Source organism: Ceratotherium simum, chromosome X (genome assembly GCF_057802395.1).
Source record: "Ceratotherium simum simum isolate JZ-2026a chromosome X, ASM5780239v1, whole genome shotgun sequence".
Taxonomy (NCBI): Eukaryota; Metazoa; Chordata; class Mammalia; order Perissodactyla; family Rhinocerotidae; genus Ceratotherium; species Ceratotherium simum.
Genome location: NC_141940.1, coordinates 55,988,368 through 56,001,672, shown reverse-complemented (window position 1 = coordinate 56,001,672; position 13,305 = coordinate 55,988,368). Strand labels below are relative to the sequence as shown.

The window sequence follows — 13,305 nt, the reverse complement described above, 5'->3', positions numbered from 1 at the left end:
GTCCTCTGGTGATAATGGAATTAAACTAGAAATCAATAACAGAAGGATAACAAGAATATTTCAAAATACTTGGGAATTAAGTGAAATGACATTTATAAATCAGCCATGGGTCAAAGAAGAAAGTAAATTACAAAATATTTTTAATTGAATGAAAATAAAATTACATCAACATTTTTGTTATTCAGCCTAAAGTAATGATTAAGGGAAAATCCGTAAGAAACAAAAACAAAGGTCTCAAATCAATAATCTAATTTTCCACCTTAAGAAACAAGAAAAACAAGAGTATAATACACACAAATCATGTTGAGGGAAGAAAATAATACAGATAAGAGAATAAATAAATTAAAATGAAAACGGAAAAATGATAGAGAAAATCAACCAAAATAAAGATAGATCTTTGAAAAGATTAATAAAATTGATAGGGCCGGCCCCACGGCTTAGCGGTTAAGTGCGCGTGCTCCACGGCTGGCGGCCAGGGATCGGATCCCGGGCTTGCACTGCTGCACCGCTTCTCTGGCCATGCTGAGGCCGTGTCCCACATACAGCAACTAGAAGGATGTGCAGCTATGACATACAACTATCTACTGGGGCTTTGGGGAAAAATAAATAAATAAAATTATTAAAAAATAAATAAAATTGATAAATTCTAGTTAGCCTAATCACGAAAAAAAGAGAGATGATACAAATTATCAATATCAATAATGAAATAGAGGGTAATGCTACAGCCCCACAGACATTAAAAGGATAACAGAATACTATGAAAAACTCACAGCACATAAATTTGATAACATACGAAATCTGCCAATTTCTCAAAAAAAAAAGCACAAACTACCAAACCTCCTTTAAGATGAAATAGAAAACAGGAATAGTCCTAAAACTACTAAGAAAATTAAATTCATATTAAAATTCTTCCAAAAAATAAATATCCAAGCTTTGGTGATTTCACTAGCAAGTTATTCCTAACATGTAATGAAGAAATATCATTAAATCTATAAAATCTCTTTCAGAGAAATAGAAAAGAGTGAGCACTTCTCAACTTATTTTATGAAGCCAACATTGACTTTACACCAAAATCAGTAAAATAAAGTACAAATAAAGAAAAGTATAGACCAAAATTCATCATGAATGAAGATGTAAATAACCTCAAAAAAACCTTAGCAATTTGAATCCAGCAATATATCAAGAATTATACCTCACAGCCAACATGTTCAAACCCAGTAAATATTTGCAAATCAATTAATGAAATCCATCATGTTAATAATATGACAGGAAAAAAATACTTGATCATATTAAGTATTTTACAATATTTAACATCCATTCGTGATTTAAAAAAAAACACTTCAGCAAAGTAAAGAAAAGAAGATAACTTCATTAATGTGATAGAAATCACCTACAGAAGACTTACAACTACCATCATACGTGAGAGTGAAAAATATTTCTTCTCTAAGATTAGGAACAAAACAAGGAAATTTACTCTTACCACTCCAATTCAATCTTGTACTGGAAATCCTAGTGCAACAAGGCAAGTAAAAGATATAAAAGTCATAGACTGGAAAAGAAAAAAAAACCTCTTCACAGATGACATAATATTCTACATAAAAATCCCAAGTAATCTGCCAAAAAACACAAATAAATCAAGAATTAGGGAGTTGAGCAAGGTTAGAGGATGGAAGGTGGAAACACAATATCAATCATTTTTACATACTGGCATTGTATAATTGAAACCCCAAGTAAAAGTGTAATATCATTTACAATGGTTGCCCAAACATGAGTTACTTAGATCTAAATCTATTAAAACTTGTACATCCTCTATATACTGAAAAGTACAAAACACTGATGAAAGACATCAAAGATCTCAATAAAAAAATCATACTATGTTCATATATTAGAGAATTTAAAATAGTAATCATGTCATTCTCCCCAAATTGATCTATACTTTTAATGCAAATCCAATCAAAATAACAACAGGATTTTTTTTTTTTAGATATTGACAAGCTAATTTTAAAATATGTGGTAAGCAAAGAAACTATACCAGCTAAAACTATTTTTGAAAAAGGAGAATATAGTAGGAGGAATCACGCTACTCAATTTTAAGACTTTTTATAAAGTTACAGTAATCAATGCAATGTGATATTTGCAAAGAGATAGACATATATATCAATGGAATAGAATAATGAATCTATAAATAGATTCACACAAGTACAGTCAATTGGTTTTTAACAAGGATACAAAAGTAATTCAATGGACAAATAATAGTGTTGTAAAAAAACCTCTTTGGAACAATTGGACACCCATTTGCAAAAAAATGATTCCTGTCAAACTCTTCACCTTATACAAAAGTTAACTTATAATTGATTATAGATCTAAATATAAAACACAACTATCAAAATTTAATAGTTTTCTCCAAAACTTTCTTCTAAACATAAGAGAAAATTTTGGGGACATGGAGTTAAGCAAAGACCTATACATGGCACCATAGGGAAAATACTTAAAGGAAAAAGTCAATAGCTTGGATTTCATCAAAATAAAATATTTTTTTGCTGTATGAAAGACACTCTAAAAAGAATGAAAAGAGAAGCCACAAATTGTGAGAAAATATTTACAAAATATCTGTTCTGAAATGGCTTGTATTTAGAAAACCGAAAGAATTCCTAAAACTCAACAAGAGGAAAACAAACAACCCTATAAAAAATGAGCAAAATACATGAATAGACACTTAATCCGAGAAGATATATGGATGGCAAATAAGCATATGAAAAAATGTTCAATATCATTCTTTTAGGGAAGTGCAAGTTAAAATAACAATGAGATAACACTACACACTTACTAGAAGGACTAAAATTAAAAACAATAATCATAACCAATTGCTAGGGTGGATGAGAAGCAACTGGATCGCTCACACATTGCTGATAGGAGTGTAATATAGTACAGCTACTCTGGTAAACAGTATGGAAGTTTCTTAAAAAAAATTAAACATACACTTACCATACAATCCAGGAAATCCACCTATATGCATCTACCCAAGAAAAAGAAAACATATGTCCATCCAAATACTTATATGTGAATGTTCATAGAAACTTTATTCATTATAGCCAAAAACTGAAAATTACCCAAATTTCCTTCAACAGGTGAATGGATAAATAGACTGTGGTAGATCCACACAATTGAATACTAGCTGACAATAAAAAGGAATGAATTTCTAAGCACAACAACTTGGATGAGCCTCAAAGGAATTATGCTGAGTAAAAGAAGCCAGCTTCAAAAGTCACATATTCTAGGGGCTGGCCTGGTGTCATAGTGGTTGAGTTCGTGTACTCCGCTTCAGCAGCCCAGGCTTCACATGTTTGAATCCCAGGTGAGGACCTACGCAGCGCTCATCAGGCCATGCTGTGGCGGCATCCCATGTACAAAAAACTAGAGGAGGATGGGCATGGATGTTGGCTCAGGGCCAATCTTCTTCAGCAAAAAGAGGAATTCTGACAACAGATATTAGCTCAAGGCCAATCTTCCTCACACACACACACACACACAAAGAATCACATATTCTATTATCTACATATATGAAGTTATTGAAAAGACAAGACTGTAGTTATAGAGATCAGATCAATGGTTGACAGATGTTAGGCATTGAGGAGGAGTGTGATTAAGAAATAGTGCAGAGAATTTTGGGAGGGTGGTACTCTCTCTGTGATGGTGGTTACACAATCTATACATCTGCTAAAATTCAAAGAACTGTATAACAAAAAATCAATTTTACTCTATGATAATTTTAAAAATTAAATTAAAAAATTATGTTTATGAGACAAAATATTACTAAAGCTGCCTATCCTGTTATTTATATTTCTGAGTTAGTATAATGTTAGCAACTATACTGAGACAGACTCTCGGCAACTCATCAGTTTAATATTGCAAATGGTAATTTCAGTGACTGAAGAAATGAAGTGAATACTGAAAATACAAGAATCATGAACAAGACTATAGTATCCAAAAAGAATTTTCTGGAAAAATAAAGCAATATTCAGTTCTTAACAGGAACAACTTTTTTCATTCCAAGACTGGTGTTACAGAGTATTTCTATGGATGTTAAATTATTAGTGTTACTGATATCTTCTAGTCTTAGTGAATAATTGAGTTGATAAGTGTTAAGTATAATTGACCTGGAAAATGACCTTTACCACTTCATCATTTCTCTACCCTAGATTTTTCAAGGCAATATAAATAGTTGTTACCCTTACTCTCAAAAAAAAGCTACAAAATAGTTAAAATGCATTTAATTTTAAGATTAAAATAATTAAAATGTTGTAATTACTTTTAGTAACTCAGATTTTGCTGTTTAGCTGATCTATTAGCCTATATTGTAAATTAAAAACAAAGGTTGCTGATTAGGAGGATCAGAACATGTCACCCCAAAATATGCCACTTTGGCATATTGATCATTTTGAGTTGAAGTCACTTGAGCACAGCAGGTGCAAGAAGGGTTCTCTGATGGCTCTCTTACTACCTAAAAGCAGGACATAAAATTTCCCATGAGAAAGGTCTCTTCCCTGTACCAGGAAAAGAAGATTCTTATCACAGAAGAGGAGTTGATTTCAAAATCAATGTGTACAAACAAACCTACTAAAATAATCTTGATCTTCCACTGGAGTCCCCCATATATTTCCTAGTCACTTTCCCACAATTCACTACCCCTAGCCCAAACACCTTTTTTCTTTGGCTTGTCAAAGCTCCAGTTTCTCCTTCTTTGTTGAATGGTATGTATAACCTGTCCACTTCTTTGGGTCTCCATTTCTCTTCTATGAAGGCTCTCATGCCACATAAAGATATTAACATCAAACAAAATTTGTATGCTTTTCTCCTGTAAATCTGTTTTGTCAGTTTACTTCTCAGGCCCAGCCACAGAATCTAAAAGGATAAAGGAAAAGTCTTTCCTCCCCTTATAGTTCTAGAGATGAGGATGGGATGATTGACTGGCACAACCTGCTTACTCCAGAAGCTGCAGCTGAGATCTTGAGATGTCTGACAAAGCTGGCAAAAAGTAAGAATTCTTACAAGGTCAGCCTCCTAGATTTTTCCCTGTAGGGTCCAGTCAAGTGGGGGTGGTAAGAATCTCTCGTCTTTTCCTTTCCAAATTTAGATTAGCAGGAAAAACATTTATATGAACTAGTTTTTTGGGTATAGTGACTCTTGTGGTTTTTGTTTTGAGTACTCTTGGATTTAATTGATCCTTTCTCTCCCAGAGATAGTCATTATTTTCCTTTGTCTCTGTCTTTTGTATTGTTTGTTTTAAGGACAATCATATAGTAGAACACAGACATAAGTCCTATAAGCCTGTTGTTGGAGCCGGCCTCACAGACCAGTGAGTTTACAGTTCTCACCAGACTGGTATCTATTTGGAGAAACTTTGCTGTGGGTCACTGGTAAAAAAAACAGATGGAATTCTTTTTCCATCTCATTTTATGTCCTGAGAACTTTGGCTTGTAACCAATGAGACATTTTCTTTCTGGTTTCTGCCTGCTGGGGCAAGTAGATTGTCAAGTCTGACTGGTGGCTAGCCATCAGGGTAGGAAACTGAGACAAGATGCACAAGCAACGTTATTTTTCCCACTGTGCCAACTCTCAGGGGAGTTTGTCTTAATAAATAAAAATAGCTTATGGTCACTTATAGCCTCAGGCCATAAGGGGTTTTTATTGTCTCTCTTCTCAATGCCTTGTCAGTGCTGGGAAATTTCCATCCCAGTATCTCATGCCCAGTATTACAAATTAGTAGGCCTGTATTTGGAGACATCTCACTTTTGTAGGAGACCACTGGCATGAGTTTTCATAAACACTATTCTTACTGCCTATAGCAACAAGGATCTTTGTTTCTTTAGGCTATCTTTGGGCATGACTTTTGGGATCATGATCATCCCCAAACCAAGTTTGGAGATGCCTCTTGTGTTCATGGTAAAAATTCATTCTAAGCCTCGAAAGTTACCTCCAGGTCTTTCTATAAAAAGACTTACTGGATTAAGTGGCTATTGGAATGGATATACTCTTGTATATCCTACTTGTCAAAGGCCAGATGCTGGATCCTTTGATTTGGAAAAATTTTATATTTTAAAGCATTTTTAGAAAACTTTCAACCTAAACAAATATTCTGTTGACACCTATGGCAAGATCAACTTGATAGAAGGATACAAAAGAGCATTATGTCTACCATTAGGGACTCCCTTAACAAAATTAGAGGATATAAATCAGACTTAGAACAAAAGATAAAATCCACATCGACCATAAATTCCCCTTCTCCACTCTCCTGTATCTCCTTCTACCCCCACTCCCTGTCCCTGATCCTCAAGAAGATCTTTTAGATTTCCAGAGCCCTGCCTCAATTCACTTTCCCCAAACTCCAGTCCCACCTCAACAAATTCCTATAACTCCTGAAATTCCTCCAACTTCCCCAGAAACTTTCTTAAACACTTAGCTGCCTGTCTTAACATCCCTTTCTTTGCAAGAATTGCAAAGAGCACACTGACAGGGCTTGAGGCATACAGGTTATTTATGTACATCGAATAAAATTTGTGTGCTTCTCTCCTGTTAATCTATCTTTTGTCCTTTTAATTCTCAAGCCCAGCCACAGAATCCAAGTAGAGGAAAAGTCTTTCCTCCCCTATACGATAAAAGATATGACTAAGGCCATTCATTAATTTTAACATACATTTCAATTAATATGGTATCAACTGGTCACTTCACACAGTTATAATTAAATGATATTTAAATTGCATAGGAGATTTTGTGGTTTGCATGCATGAATTATTCCTTTACTTCATTCCTACTTCTATTGTCATATGGTTGAAGAACTACAATCTGTCAGTCTTCTCTAATCGTTTATAACACTGTACGTAGAAAGTTAGTGAGAATACTCAATTTAACAAATGATGGCTCTACTGACTTCTCTGTTGTGGCAAAGAAGGTTGTCTTTTTTTTCAAATCACTTTTGCTGAAATTTTCTGTGTTTAAGCTACTGTAAGAGATTTCTTCTCTCCAATGAGAACAGCTTTGCAGCTTGATATTTTGGGAATTATGCAATACTACTTTTTAAACTCCATATACCTTTTTTTTTTTAACAAAAACAAACTCACAAACATGGAAAATAGATTTTTTTAAAAAAGATCCTTAATTGAAAAATATTAATTATGATCTTAAATGTGTTGCTAAAAACAAAAAACAATTTGCTTTCATTACTACCTAATATCCGTAATAGATAAAAAAATAAGTTTTTGCCAACTTTTTGTAATTAAAATATATTTATTTAGAGGCTCTCAAATGTGTGAGCATAATCCTCACATTTTTCGCTTATATCTAGATCCAATAAAAAAATCTATTTTGCATTTGCACATTCTATATAGTCAATTAATAAAGTAATAAGTACTCTATACATTATTTTCAAAACACTTGCCAGTTAATACTATCAAAAAGGAATTGTTCACAAAGTCAGTTCTCATTTAAACCATGTCTTAAATGGCAATTAAGGAAAACAAATTCCTCAAGCCAAAATTATTTATAGTTTTAGAAAATTTGTGACATAAAATCAAAATTTATATAACAATCTCACACATTTTAATTTCATTTATTTATTTATTTTTCCCTCCAAAGCCCCGGTAGATAGTTGTATGTCATAGCTGCACATCCTTCTAGTTGCTGTATGTGGGACGCGGCCTCAGCATGGCCGGAGAAGCGGTTCATCGGTGCGCACCCGGGATCCGAACCCCGGCTGCCAGCAGTGGAGCATGCGCACTTAACCGCTAAGCCAGGGGGCCGGCCCATTCTCACACATTTTAAACCAACCTTGATATATCTAAAAGTAGATAAGCATCTAAATTTCACCCACCATAATTCTTTGGAAATATAGCTATATTTTTAAGCCAGAAAGAACTTTATTTTAGCCACTTTTTTTATAGAAATTCAAAGTCAAATATAGGTCTTATTTTCAAAGGCTGTCTTTATTAACAAGTAAACAAAATTGCACTTTGGCTATGTAGATAGACACACAGAGAAAACATGGAAAAACTTCTCAAGCAGGCAGGATAGACAAGTTTCTGTGGTACAAATAGCAAATTCACATGGTTTCCAAGCAGAGTATTACAGACTTTCTTGAATCAAATTACAGATTTGAAGTATCAATTTTTAAGAGAAGGTCCTGGATTGTGTGTGTATTTTAATATTTTAAAATAGATTGTGACATGAAATTTATAAATGCTTTGACCTTATTTTTACAAATAAAGTCTTATGACTTGGGTAACTTTAGCTTTCTTTTCCCCCTATACGGACCAACAGCTAATCACTTTTATAGTTTGATGCAATGTTTTTTTGGAAAAAAAATTAGTTTAGATTATATTACCACTAAAAGCACTGCCCGTTCTTTTAATAATGATGCTGGGCTTAGATATTGAAGAGGTAAATTGATACAAAAGCTATTTGCTAAGTAGGTTTCAAAAGTTAATTGTTCATTTATAAAATTTAAATGTTAAATATGTTATGAGTCATATTAAGAAAATTAGTTACCTTCTGAAGGAAGATAAAAATTGGAAGGTAATTTTTTTATAAATCATTTATTCACATCTTTTTTATGACAATAACAAAGGTGAAATACTAAATGCAGAAAGTCAAAATGGCTTTGAAAGGTGATCTGGTCCTATCTACCTATAGTACAGAGTAGTTAATCCTACCTACAGAAATACATTCTGTTGTTAAAAGGTTCAGAGTTTTATCATTTCCCTCAGTAATCTATTTAGATATTTAACAACCCTTAATATAGTAACCAACAAAAGATCAAGTTTGAAAGTAAAATTTACCTCACATGTGCCAAGGTAGAGAAAACAGTGTTGGGAGGTCAAATAGGAGGTAAGAGTCTTAGTTCCATCTTGGCCATGTCCTTATCATGTTATCTCCAGCAAATCAGTTTAAACTCTCTGGGCTGTGGATTTCTCATAATAATTTGAAGAGTTTGGATAAGAGTTTTTGTGGCCTCTTTCAGCCTTGAATTTAATGATTTCATGAACTCAGTGTGAATTTTACCATCCTCTAAAGATAATGGATAGGAATAAGAACACAAATGCACACACACACGTACACACACACACGTGTACACACATACACACACATGTAGACACATACACACATGAAAAATTCAAACATGGAGACGTGAGAATGCCCGAAGACCATTAAAATGTTTGCTTACCTGTGAATAAATGAATAAGTGAACGCATTTTTTAATTTTAATTTCTTACTCCCATAATAAATAGGCCATTTTTGATAGGATTTTATAAATATAAAATCTGATAGGATTTAGTTAACACAAAAGGAGGAAAGGAGGAAGAGGCGAATTGGTATGCTGAGTGAATTAAAAAGTCACCATCAGGATTGACGTGTGTGTATTTCATGAAATCACTCAACTATGCCTCATCGAGTGCTTATGTTTTTTAGTTCTTATTCATTTCCCACTTACGGGTATGTAAAGCTGACTTCTGTATCCTCAATTATGTTCAACCATTGTCCCTCTCCTTGCCCTTTGTATAGATGAATTGTGAATGTTTTGATGAGAGGAAGTCTTTGTTTACATGGGTCCTTCCACCCTTTCCAAAAACCAGGGTTGAATTTGTATGAATCTCCCTAACTTCTACAGAACCTTACATATAGTAAAATTCAAGAAATATTTGTTGAATGGTAAATGGTAAGTTTAAACCAAAGTTTGTTTTGAGGAGTTGCCTTTTTTGGATAGTTCTTTCAATTTTTTCATTTCACTTTGAATGTAGGACATTCACAATCTACTGTATCCACGGCCTAATATGCTGTAATCATCCATAGATTATGGCTATTCTTATTCATTATTTCATTTTTCTGAAATATCATTATCACAATAATGCAGACTCACTATATGATTTGGGAGAGCTAGGATTTTTTGTTGTTGTTGTTCTAATAGAAACTTTCTTTTACTCTTTACTCAGAAAATATTTTCCTGAGCCAGATACTTTATTTATTTGGCAACATTTAAATCACATTTATTTATTACTATGTAAATATCAATAAAACCTCATCAGTTGTTTGGTCTGAATTGAAGAAGTGTATATTAATATAATTGATATTTATAAAATAACTAGAAAAACGTTTATGTAATTGCACCATCTAGGAATACCAAAACACTCCAAGGGGTTGGTTCCAGATTTGGAACATAAAAATCAGCCCACTGTTGCCAATACTTTGGGGAATCAAGGGATTAAATATTTGATAAACACGTTTTACAGCTTGTGAGTTTTAAATTATTGCACTTATTTCCGTAAGGAACTAAGATACTAGAACTGAGTCTTGACCTTGACTTTATTAATTAACAGTAAAATAGCTTTTAATGGGCAGAGTGATATTACCAGTAGGTCATACAGTTATTGTGGCTTTAGTGTGGGAATCTTACTATTGGGTGCTGGTGAAATATCCATAGCTATGCAGCGCATGTTAGAGTTCATTTTACCTTAGCTCTTAATTCACCATCCTTGTCAAGAATCCCCCAGATGTCATACACCATGATCTGTGCACTTAGATGGTGAAGCTTGTCTTAGGATGCAGGTGACCTTTCAGCTTCAGGACTCTCAAGTATTGAAGAGGATATCTAGAAAATCACACCTCTATGTTTAAGGAATAGCATAGAAAAACTGGCAAACCAAACACTTATGAGCATTATGGGAACGTTGTCATTTAATCAGTTATTTATAACAAAAATATTCATTGCTTAAAATGTAGAAAATGTAGATTAGGAAAAAAAGAAAATAAAAATTAGCCATTTAATGCTTCCATATTCACTTAAAGATCTAATGAAAGAATCAAAGATATGTAAATAAAATAGAAAAGATGAGAGTAACTTATATTCCATCTTGGATTGCATATACATAATGCCAAGCCAACATATTGCAAAATCAGAGGCAGGAGGAGGATAAAAATAGTTAAACAATTGGAGTTGGCACTTGGTAAAATGATGATTATCTATTTTTCTTTCCTTTACTTTAATGAACTACTATTCTGATCTGTCCAGAAATGGCCTGAGACTTAGTTCAAAGCTGAGTGAGTAAAGAGAAATGGAAAAAGTGAGAAGGATGTGGCAGAAGTGGTGAAAAGTTACATTAGCAGAAATAATAAAATCAGTAGCAGTACAGGCATGTACAGAAAATGTGGTGGACTCATTGTACACAAGCTTTACAAGCCATGCTGCTATGTATTTGTGTGCTTATTTATTTATCTCACATAATATAACAAGAACCAGAGTGTGGAAGCAACAGGGAGGTAAATGTAACTTTAATGTGTATTAATTAGGAATTGCATTTAGTGGTTGGTAACAAAGACCAAAATATAGGGGTTAATCTTTTTGTAAAAGACACTTGGAAATAAGCAGCCCGGGGTTAGTATGGAGGCTACATAAAATCCTTAAGGAACCAGTTAATTTCTACTCCAACACAGCACACAGCTTTCATCCTTTGATTTAGGGCAAAGTGGGAAACCAGGGCAGTTGCACAGGACCATACATTCAGAAGGACCCTATGCTTGAGATTTAATGCTTCAAAGTTGCTGGCTTGAAATTTTTAATATTTTCATCTTTGAATTTATTTTATAAGTGGAGTCTGATGGAACAATGAAGCATGTGCCCAGGGCTTGGGAGTGTTGACCCGCGGTGGTCATGCCTTTTGCCTCCTCCCTGGCTTCTGAGAATGATTTCTCTTCTTCCCTCTCTCTGTCCCTACCCCACTACTGCTGCTGCTCTCTGCCCTACATGCTATCTGGGAAGTGTCGGTGGGGGGAGGTCCCCATTCCACCACTGTATTTCACTCCAGGTGGAGGCCTGGGTAAGAGGGTGGGGAAGGTTAGGGTTGGGTGTGCACCCTGCAGCTTCTCAGGGTGGGGCAAAGTGATGACCATCTAGACTCTAGCCTATGAGCTCAGCAGACAGCTCAGTGGGAGTCTCTTGCTTACCCTAACCCACGTTCCAAGCACATTGGGTAGGGAGGTTGCAATCTCTCGGGATTTGCCTGTCTGTCATGGCTTGGGACCACCGATCCATGAGAAGGGAAGGTTGACTTCCCCATCCTCAGTAAAGGCCCTGCATTTTCATTTTGTACTTGGCCCTGAAAATTATGCAGTTGTGATTTATCTAGGCATTAGGTTAATAAATAAGAGGAAAATGAATTTTAACCAACTAGCAGTCTTTGCTGCAACATGAAAAAGACCTTTCTAAAAATTATAGCTGTCTGAAAAGTAGTGAGATTCCTTGGGGAAGTAGTAGTGAGTTCTGTCCTACTAGAAGTGCAAACAGAGAGCCTGTGACTTATATGGTTGTTATAGAGTCAAGATAAGCATTAATGGGAATTACATTAGTTTAGTTCTAGTATCCCTTTTATTCCTGAATTTCCATGATTTCAGGTGAAAAATCTAAGATTGGCAGATCTGACTAATTTTATCTCAATTTGTTTTTTAAATGTTGGAGTTGAGTGTTATAGACCTTTGTATATTAGCTATATGGTCTGTTAAATAGTGACATATTTATGAGTATAATATTAATCTCTTAATTCCAAGAAACTTGCTTTAATGAGAAGACTCCTGCTATTTTTCACGTGTGAACAAATATATGCGGATTTGAATTTCCAAAGCAAGAGTTAGGAAATGATTGTGATAAACTATTGAGAGGTATTAGCCAAGTTATAATATATCATCAATAAATATATATCTATAAATATATGTCATCTATAAATTAACCAAGTTATCATATGCATATCATACATATCATATCATATAATCATAATATAATATATATCAAATCATATGGTCACTATAATGTATATAGTGCAAACTTTAGTCATATTTATGATATGATTGATATAGTCATGGGCTGCATAACAATGTTTTGGTCAACAACAGACCACATATACGATGGTGGTCCCATAAGATTATAATAGAGCTGAAAAATTGCTATCACCTAGTGATGTCATAGCCATTGTAATGTCAGCACAACTCATCAATCACATGTTTGTGGTAATGCTGCTGTAAACAAACCTACTACTCTGCCAGTCATATAAAAGTATAGTACATAGAATTTTGTATAGTACATAATACTTGATAATGATAATAAATGAGTATGTTACTGGTTTATGTATTTACATTACTATATTTTTATCATTATTTTAGAGTGTACTCTTTCTACTTACAAAAATAAAGTTTACTGTAAAACAGTATGCTGTGTTATGCCAGGAGCAGCCTCACACAACTCGTGTTTGCCATGTCACTTGATTG

General features: G+C 34.0%; 1 long non-coding RNA gene across 6 annotated transcripts in view; it reads right to left on the bottom strand.

Annotated features, from left to right (window-relative positions):
- The window catches only part of LOC147911862 (uncharacterized), a 128,866-nt gene that overhangs the window by 100,401 nt on the left and 15,160 nt on the right, over positions 1-13,305 (bottom strand). The window contains exon 2 of one of the 6 annotated variants that reach the window (XR_015550631.1): positions 10,502-10,639. The exons of the other annotated variants lie outside the window; for them this stretch is intronic. This is a non-coding gene — a long non-coding RNA (uncharacterized LOC147911862). The remainder of the gene's footprint in view (positions 1-10,501; positions 10,640-13,305) is intronic. 6 annotated transcript variants of the gene reach the window in all.